Raw genomic sequence first — 9174 nt, 5'->3', positions numbered from 1 at the left:
CAGGCCGCTCGCAGGCCCCGGGGCCGCGACCCTGCAGGGCTGACGCCGCCGTCCGTCAGCAGCGCGCGATGGCCGCTGCTTTGACAGCTGTGTTGGGGCTGGCTCACCGGCTGGGCATCCCTGGCGTCTCCACTGCTGTGGCCCAGAGCGGAGCACAGCGCCAACTCCAGACTACCGCTGACCTGGCGGGGACCGCTGGGGGGCTTCGGCCCGCGGGGGGCACACAGACGTGCTTAGGGGCTGAGCAGCGGCGTGCGGAGGTCAGGCGGCCACAGCACTCCCCCAGCCTCAGTTTCCCTACATGGGAGGGCTGTCCCCGCCCCCAGCCCCTCCTTGGCCCTGAGTGCTGCCCTTTGCCCGCTGCATCCCGGGCTGCCTGGGGCTGGTGAACCCCACGGAGGGTGAGCTCCGGGGGGGCTGCGGCGGTGCCAAACCCAGACCCGCCCTCTTTGGGCGGGCGCTGCCCATGCACGCCAGGCCTCGCTGCGGACAGCCGCGGGTCCGCACCCCGTCCCCAGCGCCCCGAGAAACTCGCCCGCGTGACTGCCGGGATCGTGGGCCTTATTCTTCAAGCGCAAAGACTTTTTATTTTAAGCACCTGACAGACAGTCTAAACCCGGCACCGCCTCACCCCTCCCCGGCAAACGGCCGTGATGATAACCTGGCAGACGGCGGGGGTGATGGGCGGGCGACCTGCTGCAGCACGGGCCGCTGCCCCGCGGGGACACCCGTGGGCGCCCCCCGCAGCACCGCCCACGGCCGCGAGAGGCCGCACCGTCAGAGCCGCCGCCAGAACACAGCGCGTTGCTAGAGAGTCTTCCTTCTTCTTTCTTAAAGATGTATTTGCGCACGCAAGAACTGGGGTACGGGCCGGGGGGTTGGGGGGGAGAGGACTCCCCAGAGACAGAGTGGGGAGAGCAGGCAGATCGACAAAGTCCACTGCTGAGGGGGGCGGCGGGGAGACAGGAGGGGTCTGCGGCGCCCTGTGGTCGCCCCCTGGCCGGGGATCTGACTGGAGCTGCGGTGACCAGATGGCTTCACCGCGCTGCGCTGGGCCCGCTGTGCCGCCAGGGAGGCCCTGGAGAGCTCCTCCTTGAGCCCGCAGCACCCCGCACGCCAGCACAGCCAGGTGGGCGCAGCCTGGGCCCGACCCCGAGCTCCAGGTAAGCGCCTTCCCCAAGGTTTTCCTGCGCCCAGGGGCCCCCTGGACGGGTCCAGGTCCGTGTATTTCAGCAATGTGAGCTCCTGGCCCTGAGGGCCTCCGACTGGCCACGCAGAGGCCCTGGCCGAGCCGGGGATGCTTTCCGTACATTCTGTTTTCCGTGTTACGGTTTTTGACGTAACTGGCCAACATGTAACACTGGGGAGACTTCAAGTCGATCCCTAGCTTCTCTTGAAGCACCAGAAGGCTCAGGGCAGTGCCACGTGCCCACCACGGTCTCTGTGGTGCGTGGCCTGGCTTTACCGGTCTGCACATCCGGCAGCCGCCCCGGGAGGGCAGGGCCTCTGGGCCGGGCATTCGGCTGCGGTGGGCACGGGGGCCCAGGGCCTCACACCCAGCCCGCTTGGCCCACGCTGCCCGAGGCCGAGGCCTGACGGTCGAGGGTCTTTTCCTGTCAGGAACGTCCGCCCAGACCGCCCGTCGCTGGGCACCTGCCCTCGTGGCCCTCCGCCCTCCGCCGGGCTCTGCACCTGGCCTCGTCTGGCTGGGCCTGAGAGCGCCCCGTGGTAAGCAGGCCCCGTGTCCCGGGTGATGACACCCCTGCCCGCCTAGTGGCCTGGGCCACAAGCTCTGCCCAGGCGGTGTCCAAGTCTCCTGAACCCCTCGCTCTGGCCCTGCCACCGGGGCTCGGCTGCCGCCTCCTCCCGCGGGGCCGGCCGCCCCCAGTCGGGCAGCGGGTGCACGTGGCGGGCGCGGGGCCCTGGCCCCTCCTCAGCAGTGCCTCCAGGGCCAGCTACTTCCTCTATTTCAAGCTGCAGTTTCCCACCTGGAAAACGGGGTCACACAACAGCACCGGCATGTGGGTGATGGTGAGGGGGACACGCGATGCGAGGTACCGGGGTGACGACCATGAAGCTGTCTCGGTCCCCAGCCGAAGCCCTCAGGGCCCCAAATGCACCGGACGGAACCCAGGGTGTGGCCGTGGCCGGGTCCACAGCGTGGCCTGGCTCCGTCCTTCACCCCCTGTCCGGTCCCGCGCCCCCGTCTCCTCCTCGCCGGGCTCTTTCCTTTCTCGGCCTCCTTGGGCCTCAACCTGCAGGATGCGTTCTGTTGGCTGAGGTCAGCTTTCCCGCAAACTCGGCTGAGGTCTCTGTGACTGTGGGCTTGGGAGCCTCGGTCCGCACCTGCCCACCACCCCGCGTGGAGGTTGCTCACGTGTGCTGCAGAGCGGGAGGGCAGGACACTGGCTCGGGCAGGGCGGGGGGCTGGGCACTCGGGGCTCTGGCCCACCTCCCCCTGCCCTGCGGAGCCGGCACTGTCCATGGGTGCTGGTGCCCGAAGCCAGGCTCTGCTGTCCTTCCTGCCCTGTCGGGAGGCCGGGCCGCCTGCAGCCCCGCCAGCGTGGCAGACGTGAGAGGCGGTGTCGCTGTCACTCGGGGGCCGTGACGAGCAGATGCTCCGTGTTCTCGCCCCCTGCGACGCGGGGGAGGCCCGGGGCCCTGAGTGAGTGCGAGGAGCACGCGGTCGGGATGAGGCGTGCTGTGTGGGGCGGGCCAGACACGCAGTTATCTGTCTCAGCAGCTCTCTGCCCCTCTTCACACTGGGTGTCCTCTCTGGGCCTTTATTTCCTGACCGGGAGATAAGCTGCACACTTGCCAGGTTTGACTCCTGCAAACTCCTATGGCCAAGGAAACGTCCTCTGCTTAACGGTGCTGCTTAGAATGTGGTTCACGGACCAGCAGCCTTGGCTTCACCTGGGAATTCGCTAGACACTCTAGTTCTCAGTTCCACGCTAGGAATTAAGCTGATCTTCCCAGCTCCTCTTGGGGAATGAGAATGCTGACGGCCCCAGGGTCCTGCCCGGGCCATCCAGAGGCGCAAGTGAAGCAGGGGGGTGGGGGGGGGGCTAGAGTGGACGCTCCCAGCGCTCCCTGGGTGGTGGGGGCCCAGGCTGCCAGAGGGCCCTGCCTTTGCCCAGCCAGGAGCTGGCATCTCCTACACTGCAGGAAAAGGCCCCAAACAGGTTTTGTCCTTTGAAGACTGGGGGGCGGGGAGGGGGGCAGGGGCGGCACTGCCCAGAGGCCAGCAGGTGGGGTGTGGGGGGCGCCTGCGCGGGGAGTCTGGGCGCGGCATGGCTTCCCTGCTCTCTAAGGGCACCTGTCAGACCCACAGGTTACCTTGTGAACACGCCAAGACCAGTGTAAGGGGAGCGTGTCACGTGACGCCTGTGCCCCTCTCGGTTAACCGGGGCTGGGCGGGGTTGTTGTGTTTCCACACTCCCGGGCATGCAGACTCAGCAGGGAAGACGCCCGTGTCTCCGGCTGCAGAGGGGAAGGGGGGTTTGAGCCCAGGGCTCGCGAGGCCTGAGTCTGAGCCCACCTGCCTCCCAAAGACACCCCAGCCAGCCCTGGGGTTTGCCTGGGCATCCCTGCCTGCCCCCGCAAGTCTCTGGAAGCCCGACTGAGGCTGGGCCACAGCCCGGGCGTGTGCTCCTTGCTGGCCCGGGGTGCCACAGCTCCCTGGCACCTGGCTCCCAGGCCGGGCACCTCAGTGGCCCATGACACCGTCCTCAGTTTCCTCCTCTGAAGGTCCAGTATCGGGTACTCCCGTTAACTGCCAAATGGTGGCAGTTGTTTTTTTCCTTCTGCGATCACTTAATTTCTTCAATTTCCCACCGTCCACTACAGGAATACCCTAACAGGAGGAAGCAAAGCAGGCTCATTTGCTGTCCCCTCCCTCTCGCCCTGTTGGGTCGCGGGCTCCACTGACTCCCCAAGCTCCAGGCAGCGGCTGGAGGAGGAGACAGCCACCTGGCACATCTCCTCTCTGGCCTAAGCGCCCACCTTCAATCTTTTTTGTTTTACACTTTTTAACAACAAAGTTGTTTTTTGCTCAGCATCCAAGACTTGGGAAAAAACAGGCCTGGGGCAATAACAAAAGCCCCTATTAACTGATTTAAGCCCACCGCCAGCCAGCTGAGCTCGGCCATCATAATGGAAGGCTAATGAGATTCCTCTGGGAGATAAAAGCCACCTCCCTGGCGGGGAGGCCGGGAAGGGCGCTAATGCGGGCGGGGCGGCCGCAGCCCACAGAGAGCAGAGAGAGCGGGCTGAAAAGAGCCGAGAAGATCAAAGCAGACGGCACCCACGGAAAGGCCGAGAGCCCGGCAGCGACAAGGAACCGGCCGGCGCGCGGGAGGGACGGGTCACTGGCCCCGGGTGGGGGGGCCGCCGGGAGGTCCGTTTCATCTCCTGGCACAGAAAAGCTGCAAACGCTCAAGCTTAGTTTGGGTGGTCGCCACCTGCCCGTCTCCAGACTGGGCTGCAAATGATTTACTGAGTGGGGTGACCGTCCCGGGTCCATCGACAGACCCACTTTGCTTTGTGAGCACCCCACTCGGCTCCCCGGCCATCAGCAGGGCTTACCGCAATTCCCTCTCCCCAGCGAGGGGGCGGGGGTCTCCTCCTCGCCAGTTGACGGGAATTATGCTAAGGGAGCGAGAAGGAAATCTTTCAAGGGACCTTGAAACAGCTGCCAGTCAGCACGCTGGAGCAGGAGATGCCAGTCAAAACAAGCCTCCCGAGCTCCACCACCACACTGCGCGCCAGGCTCGACGCGGTCCCGGCCGGATCCCGGCGCCGGAGGGGACTGTGGGTATCACAAGTTATTTTCGCTCAGCCCAAGGCAGAACTGCGGCAACAGCAGCAGCCGGTCAACAGCACCGAGTGCCAGCCGGGCCCCAGGCGGCTACACCGCAGCGGGGGCGGCTTTGGAGTCAGCCCGCACCAGGCCGGGCCCTGCCTGTCACCCGGATCCCGCCGGTCACCGAGGAGCCCCGTGAGGCTGAGCAAGGACCTAGTGTGTCAGCGCAGGGAAGCACGCAGCCAGCACCCCCAAATGGGAGCCATCCAAGGGTCACCTCCGTCCAGTCCCAGCAGACCCTGGGGTGCGCGGTCCTGGGTCCTCCCAGGGAGGAAGCAAGGCCTGGGGCGAAGCCCAGCAGCTCTGCGCCGAGGCCGTGGACCTGCGCCTGCTGGGCACCCCCCAAGGCCTGCGGGGGGTGCAGAGAGGTGGCGAAGGACCCCACTACCCGAGGGTGGAGGCAGCACCGGTCCCAAGACGCCCGACTTGCACCCGTCCCGCTGCGCGGCGCTGCCCTCTGCGGCGGCCGGAAGCCCGCCTGGCTCAGCGTCCGGGGCCGGGGGCACAGGTGTGCTGCCGGTGAAGGCCTCCTGCCGTGAGCCTGCCCGGGCAGGTGCGCGCACGGTGGCTCACGGGGCGGCCCCGCGCGGGCACGAGTCCAGGCTCCCACGTGTGCCCGGCGGCGGCGAGGCAGCAGCGGGGCGCGTGGGGTCCCTGCCCAGCCCCACCTCGCGGCGGCTTTATGCCGACCGGGCAGAGTTCTTCTCCCTAGGGGCTGAGCAGGGGCTGCGTGTGGGCACACGGGTGGGGACGCCAGACCAGGGTCCCCAGTTCGGCAACCGTGCGCGGGGCAGCCGGCCCGGAAGTGGGATGTGGGGAGCCTCGCTCTCACGGTCTCAGGGTGACTGTTTCTTTGTTCAGATTTTCCCCAGTACCTCAGAGTCAGAGCATTGCATTTGGCTAGGCGGGAAACTTAACCCTTCCGGCCAGGGCCCGCGTGGCTCCTGGGGGCCAGAGATGTCTGTGCCCCCGGGGGTGGGGGGTGGACACTGGGCTGCCTGTGCCCCTGGGGCCAGAGTGGTGCTAGGCTCCCTGGAGGAGGGGCGATCAAGAATCACCCCTTGGGCTCTAGAAGGCAATGGAGGCAGGGACCCTGGCCCCAGGGCAGTGCAGCCCGAGTGTCCTATGCATGGACTGACGGGCCTGAGGGCCTCGCTGCTGGCCCACAGCCAGGTGCCCACAACGTCCCCCCATCCCCAGAGCTCTGCTTACTAAAGTAGGTCTCATGAGATCAACAAACAGGGAAAGTTAAGTACACACATGCTCAGAAGTCGCTTATTTAAAAGAGCAGCCAGGGAGGGCCCCACTCCGGCCTTCCGCCAGCAACGCCTGCTCTCACACACAGGGAGTACTCCCTGGCCTGCAGTAGTGACCAGACTGGCTGCAGGGGGTCAGGTCCACTGCCGGATCAGTCACCAGCCACCGGGTGGCCTCGGGGGTAGCACCCCCCAAGGTACCTCAGAGGCCAGGTGCCCAGCGGCACCCTCTGCTGTGGCCTGACCACCCACCCTTGGGCCGGCCAGGGCACATCTTTTCTTTGTTCTTTTAAAAAGGACAAGAGGACCCCGGCAGGCGGGTCCCCAGGACCCGGGTGACCGCACACCCTTGCTGTGCGCAGTTTCCGGGCTGGTCACCGCGGGCCTGGAGAAGTGCGGCCGGAGCATTCTGACGGGCAGCCGAGCCAGTCGCGGGCTGCGGTGGCACCCGCCATCTCCCCGCGACAGAGGCAACCCACGTTGGCTGCGGGTTCGTGCGATGCAGGAGGCAAGCCCAAGAGTTTGCTCAGGACACACACCCTGGAGGCGGGTACTAGGCACCTCCTGGGACAGCAATTTCTCTGAGGCTCTGGGGTGGCAGCTGCGAACCTGTGTTAAATGTGTAAGGAGACAGACTCCCGCTTGCAAGGTGCCTGGAGAGGGCCGGTTTCCTGAGGAATACTGAAAACAGCCCCAGAAGAGCTGACCCAGGACTGGCTGGAGCCGGCGAGGTCAGGCCTGAAGTGGGGGGCGGGGGGCGGGTAAAGCAGAGCAGCCTCCCAGACCCAGAGCAGAGGGGGGCAGGGCCTGAGGCTTTATTACGCCACTCCAGGCGCTAATCTGTGCCATGGATTTGTACACCACGGTTCAGGGGCCTCCCAGTCCGGGGGGACCGGGATTACTCAGGCGGGATCAATACCTCCTTCTCCGCTTGATGAGGGACCATCTGCACGGGCTCTGAAGGCCTCTAACTGCCCCGGGGGCCGCGCTGCTGCTGGGGAGAGACGGAGCAGGGCTGTCTGGGCTGGGCTGCGGGAGACCCTGTCCCCGGCCACGGCGCGGCGCTGCGCCTCGAAGCGTGAGGCCGGGTCTGACGGCTCGGAAGGCCAGTTGGCCAGGCCGAGGCCTCCGCCAGCGAGCCTGCTGGGGTGGGCCGGGATCCCGGGGTGGGGGCAGCAGCGAGAAGGGGCTCAAGGACGACCGAGGTCAGGGAGCGGCCAGAGGCCCGTGTGAGGGAGCTCTCCAGCCTCCCCCAGCCTCCGCCGCGGCCTCCAGCCGGTCCTGAGACGCTGCGCAGAGGTCCTGGCGTCTCTCAGGATTACGGGATTGAAGTTCTTCATTTAGATGAAAGGGGAAAGTTCCGTGGTTTCCAGATGGTAAAACGCCAGACTCTGCTGCTGGCTGCCAGGGACGTCCAAGCCCAAGGTACCTGAATAGTTCTGTACCCACTTGGTGCGAGGCTATTTTCTGCAGGAACAGCAAGGCAGCGGAGAGACACATCCGAAGACATCTGGGCCCCGAGCAAACACAGGCGCCACCCACTTCCCTTCCAGCTGAGGCGGCCGCCGCAGGCAGAGTGGGGACAGCGGAGCAGGGGCCGTCCTGGCCGGGTGCTGCCACCGTGCTGCCGGCGGCTCCTGCCCAGTCCCTGTGGCACAGGCCCACGGGGGCCCGCGGGCCTGCCGGGGTGGCCAGGGGCTCCGCCGGCCCTCTCAGACCCGAGGACGGCTGTGGGGCCCCGCAGCCGCGGTCCTCGGCCGGCCAGGGCACTGTGGGCACGTGTCCCTTTCTGCCCAGGAGACGCTACGTGCGGCCCGAGCGGGGGGAGCGCGGGCGAGCGCCACACAGAGGCCGGCCGCCCTTCACGACGCAGACCCCTGAAGAGGGCAGCCGGCCGTGGCTCTGAGCACTTCCCGGGGCTGCGGGAAGGGCCAGGCCACAGCGCGGGGGTGGGCGGGAAAGCGGGGCAGGCGAGGGCTCCTGAGTGTGCGGCCCCCGACACCGAGGCGGCTGATGGCCTTCCCAGAGGCAGGCGTGGGCCGGAGCGCGGGGAAGACGGGCTGCGGGTCTGGAAGCTGCTTCTCTGCGGCTCCCGAGTGGCTGTTCCGGCCCACTGCCGGCGGCAGGAGGCCTCCCTGCCCACTGCAGCCGGGAAACCGAGTCCGCCCTGAAGCTGCCTGGGCACCGCCACACTCGGGCGAGGGAGCCTTGCGGGGGGGACGCGCGCGCCCCACCCTCGTCTGGGCGAGGGGCTCGGGCAGATCCGACGGCCTCACCAGAGAGCTGGCGGTGCGCCAGGCCCCTCCCGCTCGGCCCCCAGGGCCCCTGGCCGGCTTAGCAGTGTCCACCCCGTTCTCCTGTTACCCGACCCGCTCAATACGGCCGCTGTCAGCTCTGGCGAGGCTGCCCTTCGGGATGACCCTGACCTGCCGGCCGCCCGGCTTCCCCAGCGCGTCGATAGGCCGATACTTGGCCCCCCTCACTCCTCGCCGCTCTTCCCGCTGGGGCTGCCCCGGCCCGCAGGGGGACGGTGGTTCTCTCGACAGACGCACACAGCCTGTCACCAGCCCGGTCCCACCACCTGCCTTCTCTCTGGAGAAAGTGAACCGGCGTCTGAGGCGGAGGAAAGGCCAGGCGCTCCCGAGACAGAGACCCCGGGGTGTGGATCACTTCAGGGGGGGCCCTGGGGGGCGGGGACACGGCAGGGCGCAGAGGCCGGCTGCGGCCGAGCAGCTGCCCGCAGCCAGGGGCTGCCACAGCCGCCTCGCCCGGCTGAGGGGCTCCCAGGAGCCCTTTGCTGGGGGACAGCTGTGGCGGTCCTGCCGCGTGACGCTCCCACAGGCCCCGTGCGGCCGCGGCTCCTGTCCTCTGGGAGGCCGAGGGGGCAGGGCGCCTGCTGGCGCTCGAGCGGGGGGCAGGCGGGGGCCCAGCGCCCGTCACCCCTCTGGGGAGGCTCTTCTCCAAAGGCCCCGGCCCTCACTGAACACCCCGGGCAAGGCTGTCCTTGAGGCCGCTCCCGGGGCTCTGCAGAGGGCGGCCCCCGGCCCCGGCAGC

The 9174-nt window shown here is 67.7% G+C and overlaps 1 protein-coding gene across 1 annotated transcript in view; it reads right to left on the bottom strand.

Moving 5' to 3' along the window:
* The window catches only part of MED27 (mediator complex subunit 27), a 141675-nt gene that overhangs the window by 2129 nt on the left and 130372 nt on the right, over nt 1-9174 (bottom strand). The gene's annotated exons all lie outside the window — the stretch shown is intronic.

This window comes from Condylura cristata, unplaced genomic scaffold (assembly GCF_000260355.1).
Source record: "Condylura cristata isolate star-nosed mole 26May11 unplaced genomic scaffold, ConCri1.0 scaffold00006, whole genome shotgun sequence".
Classification (NCBI taxonomy): domain Eukaryota; kingdom Metazoa; phylum Chordata; class Mammalia; order Eulipotyphla; family Talpidae; genus Condylura; species Condylura cristata.
The sequence above is the reverse complement of the archived record's forward strand: the minus strand, read 5'-3'. Positions and strand labels throughout refer to the sequence as shown.